The 13,297-nt window shown below is 37.7% G+C and overlaps 1 pseudogene; it reads left to right on the top strand.

Moving 5' to 3' along the window:
* Positions 1-12,931, top strand: part of LOC102844306 — a 52,251-nt pseudogene extending 39,320 nt beyond the window's left edge.
* The last annotated feature ends 366 nt before the right edge of the window (positions 12,932-13,297 follow it).

Genomic DNA, 13,297 nt, shown 5'->3' with positions numbered 1-13,297 from the left:
GTTTTGAATTAGGAAGGGAGTGCATCAAGATTGTATTCTCTTTCCAAATCTTTTCAGTCTATAATGCTGAGTAAATTACCCAAGAAGCTGGACTCTATGAAGAAGAATGTGGCATCAGGATTGGAGGGAGACTCATCAATAACCTGCACTACGCAGATGACACAACACTATTGGCTGAAAATGACGAAGACTTGAAGCACTTGTAGAAGATCAAAGATTGCAGTGTTCAGTATGGATTTGCAACTCAATAATATGAAAACAAAGATTCTTACCACTGGACCAATAGGCAGTGTCATGATGGATGGAGAGGAGATTGAAATTGTCAATAGCTTCATCTTGCTTTGATCTCAATTAACACCGTTGGTATGAGCAGTCAGGAAATAAGGAAACACATTTCACGGGGAAAATCTGCAATTAGGGATCTTTCCAAATTATTGAGGAATAGTGATGTCAGTTTGAAGACTAAGGTGCATCTGATTCAGGCTAGAGTCTTTCTGATTACCAGGTATGTATCCAAAACCTGAACAATGAATAAGGATTACAGAAAAAGAATTGACACCTTTGAACTGTGGTATTCAAAGAGATGGCAAAGAGAACAAATGCAGCCAGAGTGCTCTTTGGAGGCAAAAGTAATGGGCTTCGTCTAACATACTTTGGACATATTGTTAGGAGGTGCCATTCCTTGGAGATAAACATGATGTTGGGAAGGATGGAGGGTCAGCGAAGGAGAGGAAGACTTTCAACCAGGTGAAATGACACAGCGACTGCTGAAATGGGCTCTTGTGTGTCAGGAAGTGTGAAGATGGCACAGGATAGAACAGCTTTGAGTTGTACACAACTCGACAACAACTAACAACAACATAGATACAGGTAGAGATACAGATACAGATACAGATATAGATATAGTCATAGGCATAGGCATAGACATAGAGAGATTTAGACATAGATACAGGTAGAGATAGATGAAAAAAAATAGAGAGATGTAGTTGTTGTTGTTGTTATGTGCCATTAATTCTTCTGTGACTCATAGCAACCCCATGTACAGTAGTTCTGAATCCTTCCCTGTCCTGAGCCAATCTCACTAATTCTGACACACCAACCCCCATTGCCTCAGTCCTTCTCATCTGAGGTCTCCATTTGTGCCTCAGTTTTCATTCTCTCAAGGTATATTCCAAGCAGTGGAATAGTTGGTTCATATGGAATTTCTATGTTCAGCTTTCTGAGGAAATCCAAACTGCCTTCTAGAACGGTTGTAACATTTTATAATTCCACCAACAGTGTATTAAGAGTTCCTATCTCACCACATCTTCTCCAACATTTATTAGCTGTCCTGTTAAACTGGTCACTGCTACTGGAATGAGATGGTATCTCATTGTGGTTTGGTGGGGTTTTATTAAGCTGTAGTGATATATTATTATTTTTTTTCTTTTTTTAAAAAATGTATACTGATTTATTTACAAAGTTGGAGTACATTTTTTTCCCACAAAAGATTCTTCCCGTTTTATTCACCCCCTTACCCATCCAATGTTCAACCCTATGATTAACAACTCCCCACCCTCCCCCTTCCCTAGCCCATCCTCACCTCATCTCACACCATATACAAAAGTCCCATCAAGATGAATCAGAGACTTGGGAGTAGAACCCCAAACAATAAAGTTCATAAGAGACAAACTGGGATCAAGTTTAGAAAGCCTAGTCACTGTGGTTTTGATATGCATATCTTATTGCCAGTGATTTTGAGCATTTCTTCATGTTTCTGGTAGCCAACTGAGTATCTTCCTCTGTAAAAATTCTTTCTATGCCTTATTCTCATTTCATAATTGTGTTATCAGTCTTTTTGTGGAGACACTGTAGAATTCTGTAAACTGTTGATATGTAACCCTTGTCTGAAATGGTATTGCTGGATGTTCACCCCCCCCTCCCCAGTCTGTAGGTTTTCATAGGAAGAATCAATATTATGAAAATGACAACCCTATCAAAAACAATCTACATGTTTAACACAATTCTGATACAGATATCAAATTCATTTTTCAGGGACATCAAAAGAGAAAGTGACAATTTTATTTGGAGAGGAAAGAGACCTCAAATAAGCAAAATTCTTTTGAAAAAACAAAAATGAAGTGGGAGGCATAGCACTCCCTAACCTCAAAACCTACTACGCAATGATAGTAACCAAAACAGCATGATACTGGTAAAATGACAGTCACGTTGACCAAGGGAATTGACTTGAGAATCCAGAAATGGATCCAGCTATCTATGATCAACTGATATTTGACAAGGGAATAAAACTGATCAAATGGGGAAATGACAACCTCTTCAACAAATGGTGCTGGCAAAATTGGACTACTTTCTGTGGAAAGCTGAAACAGGATCCACATCTCAAACCATACACAAAAACCAACTCAGGATGGATGAGAGACCTGGGACTAAAGCCCACAACCATAAAATTCATCAGAGACAAATTGGGATCAAGATTAGATGGTTTAGTTTATGCTATAAAGAGACTGGAACATACACCCAGATATGCTCAGTCTGGAGAGAATAAAATGGATGAATGCGACCTTCTAAAAGTGAAATCCCTGTGTGTATCCTTCCATCTTCTTTTAATGCATTCTAGATAGTTAATATTCTGCCCAAAGCATCCTTATGTATTGCAACTTGAGGCTTGAATTTGCTGTTCAGTTCCTTTAATTTAAGAAATGCCAAGCAAGTCCAGCCCTTTTAATTTTCTGACTCTAGCTCATTATCCTTGAGTTGACTCCAACTCAGAGAAAACTGATAAAGTAGAAGTGCACTGTAGAGTTTCTGAGGCTCTGGATCATTAAGAAAGCCCACTGCCATCCCTTTATTCCACAGAGAAGCTAGGGAGTACAAACCACTGTTCTTTCAGTTGGCATTTGAGTGCTTCGCTTCTGTACCATCTTGATTCCTAAAGAAGATCATGATGTAATAATAAAAGTGACAGCTCCACAGGAAAATATAACAATCATATGCTTTTGAGATTGTCATGTGCCATTGAGCTGCCTGCACCTCATAGCTACCCTATGAACCCTGACCTATTTTGAGCCAATTTCATTGTCTCTGACACCTCTACCCTCATTACTCCAGTTTGAGGCAATTCATCTCATCCAGAGACCTTCTCTCCTGAACTACTCCTTCACCCTTCCAAAACTGATGTCCTCTCCAAAGACTGATCCCTTCTGGCAATATGCTCAAAGTATATGAGACATAGCTTCAAAATCCTTCTGTCCAAAGAGCAGCTCGGTTTTACCCTTTCCAAGACAGACCTGATTGTTCTCTTGGCAGTCTATGCTATGTTCATTACTCTTCTCTAGCACCACAACTTAAAGGCATCGATTCTTCTTCTGTTATCCTTAGTCATTGTTCAGCTTTTTGACAAATAGCAAGTAGTTGCCAAGACCATGGCTTGGATCAGGCACAACTTAGTCTCTAGACTGACATCATTGTTCTTTAGTACTCTGGAGAGGTCCCTGACAGCACGTTTCCCCAGTGCAATTTGTCTTTTGATTTCCTGACTTCTGGTGCTGAGAGTATTGATTATAGAACCAAGAAAGTCGAAATCGTTAACAATCTCAATCTCTTTTGCATTTATCATGATGCTGTCAATTGGCCCAGTGGTGAGAATGTTTGTCTTCTTGATGTTGAGCTTCAATCCATATTGCAAACTACAGTCATTGACCTTTTGCAGCAAATGCTTCAGGTCCTCAGTTTCAGCAATCCAGATAGTGTCATCAGCATAACACAAGTTGTTGATGAGTCTTCCTCTAATCCTGCTGCCGTATTCCTCCTCATAGACTTCAGCTCCTGAATGATCTGTTCCATATACAAACTGAAAAGGTACGGAGATAGGACTCATTCCTGATGCACTCCTTTCCTAATTTTAAACCATACAGTGTTTCCTTGCTCCATTATGGCAACCGCTTCCTGTTTCAAGTATAGGTTCTGCATGAGCACGATTACATGTTCTGGACACCTATTCTTCTCAATGTTAGCCACAATTTGTTGTGGTCTACACAGTCAAATGCAACACAGGCAGATATTTCTCTGGTACTCTCTGCTTTCTGCCAAGATCCATCTAGCATTGGCTATAATGTCAGTAGTGCCAGGCCTCTTCTAAATCCAGCTTGCACATCTGGCAAGTCTTTGTTGATGTGTTCCAATGGTTTTTTTATAATCTTCAGTAGGATCTGGCTTGTGTATGATATTAACGATATTGGTAGCCAATATCCATACACATTTTTTCAGATCACATTTTTGAAACGGAAATAAATATGTATCTCTTCCAGTCAGTTGGCCATATGTATGCACCAACAGCAGACCTCCTCAAAATACATGAAACCTAGATAAAATGGACAAATTCTCAGAACTATATTCATTTTCTTATACATACACAAATAGTAGTAAAGACTAAATAGACCTATTATAAAAGAAAAGATAGAACATGTCCCCAGACTGCCAACAACAGGAAAACTACACAAGACCATTGGACTATACTGAAGAATTCTATAACACATTCAGAGAAGAATTTCCACTAATTCTAGTCAAGCTCTTCAAAATATGACAGGTAAGAACACTCCAGTGAGGTTTAAAGTTAAGTGACAAATTGATTGCCCTGTTTGGCAGTTGTGATGTGGTCAATCACTTGATGAGATTTGATTCAACAGAACCATTCTTTTGATTAAATTTTGCTATGAGCTGCCAATTAGCTGAGGGGGCAGATTTCACTGCCTTTAGTACTTAAGAAAACCTGGTGGTGCTGTCTTCCCTTTTGTTCTGTCTTCTTAGTGCATTCAACTACTCACTTCCTTTGTCCTCGGGCTATTTATGTGCCTTATCCACCAATGTTAAAGTTATCAGTCTCTGCAGCTATATTAAATGAGTATTTAACTGCAAGTTCTACAAGTGTATGAGTCGTTTCCTTTTGATACTCACTGCCTTGTATGGAGAATTGACTCATAGGTGACTTTTCTAGACTATAAATTGCATTGGAGGAGATCTTTTGAACTGTCAGAGAAAGTGGCCATTGGGTTAGCATTTCAACTCCCACCAGAGTTCTCTTAACTGTTCTTTGTATGTGTGTACACTGACAACTCCTGAACTCTTTAATTGAAGTTAACAAAGCAATGATATCTATGCCAGGCTAAAACATCACAGGAAAAAATGAAAAGAGAATTACAGAACAACATCTTTCGTGAACATAGACACAAAATTTTTCAATTGAATTCTAGCTTATAGCATTTAATACTATTTAATACTATTTCAATACTCTGTCATATATATATATATATATATATATATAATTGAAGACCTCCTCAAAATATGTGACACTTACATAAAATGTACGGTCTCTCCTCACAACATGTCCAAAGTATGTTAGATGGAGCCTCAGAATCCTTACCTCCAAGGAGACACCTGGTTTAACCCTTTCCAGGACGAGATATATTAATACATTGTGAGTAAGAGAAATTCGTACCAACATTCCTAGGATGGTTCAAGATTAGAAAATTAATCAGTGCAATAAATAAAATCCACTTTAGTAAAATAGGAAAAGACACGATCATACCAATTGATGCACAATAGGCATTTCATAAATTTAGCACACTTTTCTGATAAAAGTCATCAGGAAAAAGGGAATGAAAATTATATTTCTCAAAAAGACTGAGGGTATAGTTGCGAAACTGACATTATAGTCATTGGAGAAAGATTTTGAACCTTCCTTTGAGAATGGACATGAGACAAGGATACCTGTTTCTCTGGTAACCCAAAGGCCATGGATCTCCAGCAGTTCAAACCCATCAGTGACCCTGAGAGAGAAAAATGAAACTTGATGGAAGGTTGCTATGTGTTAGGACCCACTCAATTAAATGAGTGACTCCATGAGTGAGTGACAAAGTATTTAGCATTGCACTGCAAGTTCTAGCCAGAGCAAAGAAAGAAAGAGAAATAAAACATGTGGGAAACCAAATTTTATACTAAATATTTATAATAAACCAAGCACTATATCAGGATATGAGGGAGGCTCTGATACAAGCTGGAATTCACCCTGAAGCACCAAGGCAGACCTTAGATGTCACAGGAGTAGGCACTAATGCAGACCTTATGAGTTTACACAATTCTGGTATTGTATTTGCTAACCCCTCTCTTGGGTGGCAGTTATGTTCTCTTTAGGGTATATTCCCAGTAGTGGAATTGCTGGGTAAAATGGTATTTCTATTTGCAACTTTTTGATAAAGCACCATAATGCCTTCCACAGTGGTTGCACCATTTTACACTCCCACCAACAGTAAATAAGGGTTCCAGTTTCTCCACAACCTCGCCAGCATTTGCTGTTTGCCACTCTGTTGAATTTTGCTATTCTTCTGGGATGAGATGATATCTCATAGTTGTTTTAATTTGCATCTCTCTTAGAGATTTTGTACACTTCTTCATGTGTTTGTTTGTTCACCATCTGAATATCTTCTTTGGTGAAGTGTCTGTTCATATACTGTACCCATTTCTCAATTGAGTTGTTTACCTTTATCTTGTTGTGGCGGGCAATTTTCAATAAAGGCCCAGGGAAGCTGGGATCAGCGCTTTAATTGTTTGTACTGTTCACCTCCTGCTTTACCTCTGTTTACTTATATATTCTTGGTGTTCTGTCTTGTTATTAATACTTATTAATATACTTTACCCTAGGCCTATAAAAAAGCATATATATATTAGAAAAGAAGAAATTAAGGTATCTCTCTTGGCATGATCCTATATACAAAGACTGTAACAATTCCATAATAAAATTGCTGGAACTAACAATGTAAGTCAGCAATTTCGAGGGTACATGGCAACATGAAAACACTGATTTGGTTCCTTTGCATTAGCAAAGAATATTGGGGTGAAGAAATTAGCAAAAAATACGTCATTTATTAAAACTTAATCCTCAAATTATAAAATATCTAGGAATTAACCTTACCAGAAATATTAAAGACTTAAACAAACACTTTGACTTATCAATATCATTAGATTCTAAAGACCAGGTGTAAAATAAAATTTATACAAAATTTCAGCCACCACATCATCAGTGGACAGTACTAGTTTCCACACTGTGGATTTTCTGTTTCAGGCAGTCTGATTGACGTGTATGTTCCAGATCACAGCAGTGGCTGAGTGCATCAGGATTTGTAGCCAGAATGGCATCATTTCTCCCAGAATGCATGCAGAATTCTTGCTCTCCACAAAAATGTCCACCTAGGACTATTACCTGTAAGACCCAGTGAGTCCTACTGTGCAAAACAGCAGACCTCAGGGTCTGTGATGAAAGGACTCCTGTGTCTTCCTCTTTTACCTTCTCACAGAGTCACAGCAGAAGATGCAGCTGCTCTCAGATGGTGGAGCAGCTGCCAGGCTGTGTACTCAACAGAGATTTGGCAACGCCATAAAGTATATCCATAGCTCCTATAAGGAGCTCTGGTGACTTCTTATTGTTGTTGTTAGATGTCTTCAAGTCAAGTACAACTCATGACTAACAGACTTGAATCCTGTCCTATCCTATGCCATGCTCACAATCTCTGACACAGATGAGCCTATTGCAACAGTTACTGTGTTTATCTCATTGAAAATTCTGCTTTTTCTATCCTCAAACTTTCTAAGCATGATGTCCCTTCCAAGGAATAGCTTCTTCTAGACATATGCTCAAAGTGTGAGAGACTAAGCTTTTCTATATTTGCCTCTAAGGAACATGCTGGCTGCACTTTTTCCAAGATACACCTGTTTGTTCTTTTTGAAGTCCAAAATATTTTCAGTGCTTTTCTCCAACACAGCTAAAAGGCATTAATTCTTCTATCATCCTTATTTATTGTCCAACTCCTAGATGCATAATTGTTGTTATGTGTCCTTGAGTCGACTATGACTCATAGTGACCCTATGCACAGTAGCTCTGAACTCTGCTCTATCCTGAGCCAACCTCACTGTCGCTAACACAACTCCCCTCATTACCCCACTTATTGTGTCAATCCATCTCATCCAGGGTATTCTTTTCCTGTGCTGTCCCATGACCTTTCCAAACTTGATATCCTTCTCCAAAGACTTGTCCCTCCTGGCTACATGCCCAAAGTATGTGAGATGGAGTCTCAAAATCCTTTTTTGAAGGAGCATCTTGGTTTTACCCTCTCCAAGACAGACCTGTTTATTCTATTGGCAGTTCCTAGTATGTTCAAAAGTATTCTGCAGCACCATAACTCAAAGGCACAGATTCTTCTTCTGTCTTCTTTGATTTTGGTTCAGCTCCCTGATGCAGAGGAAGTAATTATGAAGACCATGGCCTGCATCAGGCCCACATTAATCTCTAGACTGACATCTTTGCTCATCAGCAGTCTAGAGAGATCCCTGACAACAGATTTTCCTAATGCAATTTGTCTTTTGATTTCCTGACTGCTAGTGTCCAAAATGTTGATTGTGGAACCAAGAAAGCGGAAACTGTTAACAGTCTCAATATCTTCTCCATCTATCACAATGCTGCCAAATATCTGAGTGGTAAGAATCTTTGTTTTCTTGATGTTGAGTTTCATTCAATCTGTATTACAAATTAAAGTCCTTGATCCTTTGCAGCAGATGCTTCAGGTCCTACTCACTCAGCAAGCAAAGTCGTGTCATCTGAATAACACAGGTTGTTGATAAGTCTTCCTCCAGTCATGATGCCATATTCCTTCTCATAAAGTCCAGCCTCTGTAATGATCTATTCCATATGCAGATTGAAAATGCATGCACTCTTTTACTGATTTTGAACCATGCAGTGCTTCCTTCCTTTGTTTTGATGACTGCCTCCTGGTACATGTATAGGTTTCACATGAGCATAATCAGGTGTTCTGGGATTCCCATTCTTCTTAAAGTTAATCATAATTTGTTGTGATCCACAGTCAAATGCCTTTGTGCAGTCAATGAAACATAGATAGACATTCCTTTGGTACTCTCTGCTTTCAGCAATGATTGAAAAGACTGATTAAATGATTAAAGACACTTTAGTCTTCAGACTGACATTATTACTTATCAAGATTTTGGAGAGGTCACTGACAAGACTTGCCCACTGCAATATATCTACTAATCTCCTGACTACTGATACCAAGCAATATCAATTGGATACTATTGATCCAAGGAAGGTGAATCATTGATAGCTTCAGTACTTTCTCCATCTATCATGATGTGGACTATTGGCCCCATGGTGAGGATCTTTCTTTCCTTAATGTTGAAATGTAATCCATACTGAAGCCTGAAGTTCTTGATCATTCGTACCAAGTGTTTCAAGTCTTCCTGTCTTTCAGCAAGCAAAGTTGTGTCTTCTGCATAACAGGTTGTTAATGAGTCTTCCTCCAGTTCTATTGCAACAGCAACATTCCTCTTCATACAATCCAGCTTCATAAGTTGTTTGCTCAGCATACTGATTGAGCCGGTATGGTAAAGGATATCTCTTATACACAACTTTCCTGATTTTATTTCTTTTTTATTATGATTTTTAATACAAGTTTATAGAAAAGTTGGGTTTTCATTCATTCATTGTCCTAATTTTAAGTAGTGAAATATTTTCCCTTGCTTCATTCAGACAATAGCTTCTTGGTCTAGATACAGATTTCATATGAGCATGATTAAGTATTCTGGTATTCTCATTCTTTTCAAAGGTTTTTATGATCCATACAGTCTAATGCCTTCACATACTCAATAAAACACAAATAGACGTTCTTCTGGTATTCTTTACTTTCAGCCAAGAGCCATCTGACATCAGTAATGATATCATTTGTGCTGTGTCCTTTTTTAAACCTCATTTGAACTTTTGGCTGTTCCTTTTAAAGCACTGTTCTGACCATTTTTTTATGATCTCAGCAATATTTTGTTTGCAGGTGATATTAATAATACTGTTGTATAATTTCCACATTCTATTATATCAGATTTTTTGAGAATGGGAACAAATTGTTTTCCTTTGCTTTTTGTGCGTATGTGTGTCAGTCAACCAGTTTTCCAAATTTCCTGGCAAAGACTGGTGAGACTGTTCAAGGTTTCATGTGTTAGCTGAAATGTGTTAATTGATATACAGTCAATTCCTAGAACCTTATTTTTTGCTAATGCCTTCAACAAAGCTTGAACCTCTTTATCATTACTATTAGTTTTTGTTGATATACCTGGGTGTCTAATGTTTATCCTTCAGATGTCTTTTATAGCCAGTGCTTAACTGTTTATTTTGTGCTGAAGTAATTATGAAGGAGAGAGGATTAGGATGGGATGCACTTTCTAGAGGCTTATATAAACTCGTGAGACCTCAGCAGCAGACGTCTTTTTCTTTTGGAGAAGCTCACACATCAGCTACTCACCACTCTCTACACCATCATCCTGCAGTCTACAGGATCCTGGCCCATTTCTCACCAGTTTCTCCAAAGCCAGCCTGCTACCTAAAATCATGTGAGTCATTATCCTAACAGGTCTGAGTCTCTGGAAGACCTTCTAGCGAATCATAGAAGCCAAGAGACATAAAAGAGCTAGGAAACCAAGAAAAGGAGGAGCTATTGATGTCAGGAATCAGACTTATATGGCAGGCAGGTCAAGCATTTGGGATTACACTTACCTGAGACTTCTCATAGTCTGCTATTGATCTTGTTGTTATATATACCATCAAGTCAGAACAGATCCATAATTAACCCTCTTGTTTTCAGAGGCAGTTATCTCACAGGAGGAGATAGCCTATCTAGGACAAATTATGAAAACAATATGAAACTTCCTGAAAGCAGTCTCAGTTTCCTTGCCTCTAGGCTCTTATAATCCACATTCATACAAAATATATAAAACAAAGCTTTTTCTATTCTTACTTCCAAGGACCATTCTCCCTTTATAGCTCATGCAATATCTTAGTTGATAAAAGGTAGTTTATACAGGTCATATTCTACATCTTAGAAGAGTGATATCTGGAGTCTTGAAAAATTGCAAGCACTATTAGATTCATAAATCCAAGTCTCCAAGACTCCAAGGCACAATTTTGTGGTGTGCTAGTGTTAGTTGATAGACAGAGTGGGAGAAAAATGTAGAAAAAATAAACTAAAAATTATTAGATCATGCTTACTAGTCGGATAGAAATTAATGGAACCTAGAGACTATGGACCTTCAACAAAAAGATGGATCGACATAATGCCTATAACAATGGTATCGAGCATATCAGAACTCATGAAGATGGCTCAGGATAGGGCAAGGTGCACATCTGCTGCTCATAGAGTCACTATGTTACAATTGACTCTATGGACTTAACAACAACAACAACAACAGATGAATAATTATACTAAGGAGGTATGCACACTCTAGGATAACCAACTACAAGAAAAAAAAGGGTAGCATTTACCCAGAAATAAAGATCAGGAAACAGGAAGAAATAAGAAGGGTGAATAGAAATGGTAAACACAGAGAGGAAGTGGTAAGAATGCTATTATATTTTGGGGACTGTAACTAATATCACAAATCAAAATCTGTATATGTTATTATTTGTAAAACCAATTAGCTCTATAAATTTCCCCCCAAATCAATAAAAAGTGTTTTTGTTATCATTGTTGTTAATGATGCTTTGGTTTAGCTACCACCTAAAATACATCCCATAACTATTGGATTCTACTTATCAACAACACGATAGTAAGAGTTAAGATCTTAAACAAGAAACAAACTCACAACTCTTTGAGACCAGATGATGGCTAGACGTTGCCCAGTTATCACCACTGAGAGTCTGACCAGTGTCATAACAGAGGATCACTGATAGAATGAGAGAAAAGTGCAAAACAAAACTAATTATCTTTTTTTCCCCCTTAGAGACAAACTTGACCATTTGAGATCAGAGACACTATTGCCTGAGGTGCTATTTAAACCTTGAACCAAATTTATCACCTTTTAATGAAGTGGCAGAGTGGTAACTGAAATGAATAGATGTGAAAATATTATGGCGGGGAAACTATCACAGTTGTTAGGTGCTGTCCTCAGCTCTGATTCATGGCATCTTTTGTACAGCAGAAAAAACTCTGCTTGATCCTACACCATCTTTACAATCTCTGTGTGCTTAAGTCAAATGTTGCAATCATTGTGTCAATCTGTCTCACTGAGGGTGTTATTCTTCATAGCTGCTCCTCTACTTTTCCAAGCGTGGTGCCCTTCTCTAGGGACTAACCAGAGTATTTTGAAAGGACACAACCAAAACACAAACAGGTTTGACACATAATGAAGACGCTACTGAGCAGTTTTTGTGGAAACTGTCCAATGGAACCTAACTTACCATTTAAACTTTCTGTAAAAACACAACAACATGAGTTAAGAAAACAATAGAAGAATTGAATGTTAAAACTCAGCAGATATAAAGTGATTATTGGGGATCATGTTGGGGAAAGGCAGTGATAATAACTTCACAATTTTGTGAATGTGGTGAATGCTACTGAATAGGGATAGACTTGCTATTGTTTCTTCCCAGATAATTTTCTACTTCACAAACTCTGTATATTAGTTAAGATTGATAAAAATATATTTCTGGGTAGTTTTTTCCATTTTTCCAGTCAGTGTAGCCTCCCCTTCCTTCAGACAGTAACTCTTACTGCTGTTTTTCATGATTTCATTTATCACATTATTTTTGTAACTGTCCATTTATAAGCTTATTTTGCTTTCCCATGAAGCTTGGTTTTCTTTGAGCAAAATTTAATACATCTAGTCTAATTCTTGGTATGCAATGTTGAACTAAAGGATACTTTCATAAATAAAATATGAAGGCTCAAAATATTTGCTGTTTATTTTATTGGGATGTTTTTTAAAAATATCCTTTTTTGGATCAAAAATGTGCAGTTTTTTATTTTCAGTTTTTGTTTCATTTAAGCTGTCACGAGGGGGTGCTAGTGAAGAAGTTTCTGGATCTGGTTCTGATTCACTCAAGTAGGTGGTGTGGTTATGCCCTTTTATTAGTCTTTCATTTTGTGTGCCAGTGTTCTCTTACTTGAAGACAGGTAAGCCAAGGAAAGAAAAGATTAGGTGTGCACCCGATAATTCATTTCTGAAGGTGAGATATTTTGTCTCAGAATGTTCAGCTGGTGATATTTTGAACAGAACCCTGTTAAACATTAATAAGATAGAACAAATTTATTTACTTCTCTTCTGAATTGCCTGACAATACCTCAGTCTTGAGGCACCAAAGTTACTGTATGCTACTAAGAAGATAATTTCTTCCTTCTCTCAGCCATACTGAAAATTAATTAGTGAAATCTTGAATTTTGGAAATGTCTTCTTTGAGAACTCCAGAGGCATT

Source organism: Elephantulus edwardii, unplaced genomic scaffold (genome assembly GCF_000299155.1).
Source record: "Elephantulus edwardii isolate Elephantulus edwardi_28Jun2011 unplaced genomic scaffold, EleEdw1.0 scaffold00038, whole genome shotgun sequence".
Taxonomy (NCBI): domain Eukaryota; kingdom Metazoa; phylum Chordata; class Mammalia; order Macroscelidea; family Macroscelididae; genus Elephantulus; species Elephantulus edwardii.
The sequence above is the reverse complement of the archived record's forward strand: the minus strand, read 5'-3'. Positions and strand labels throughout refer to the sequence as shown.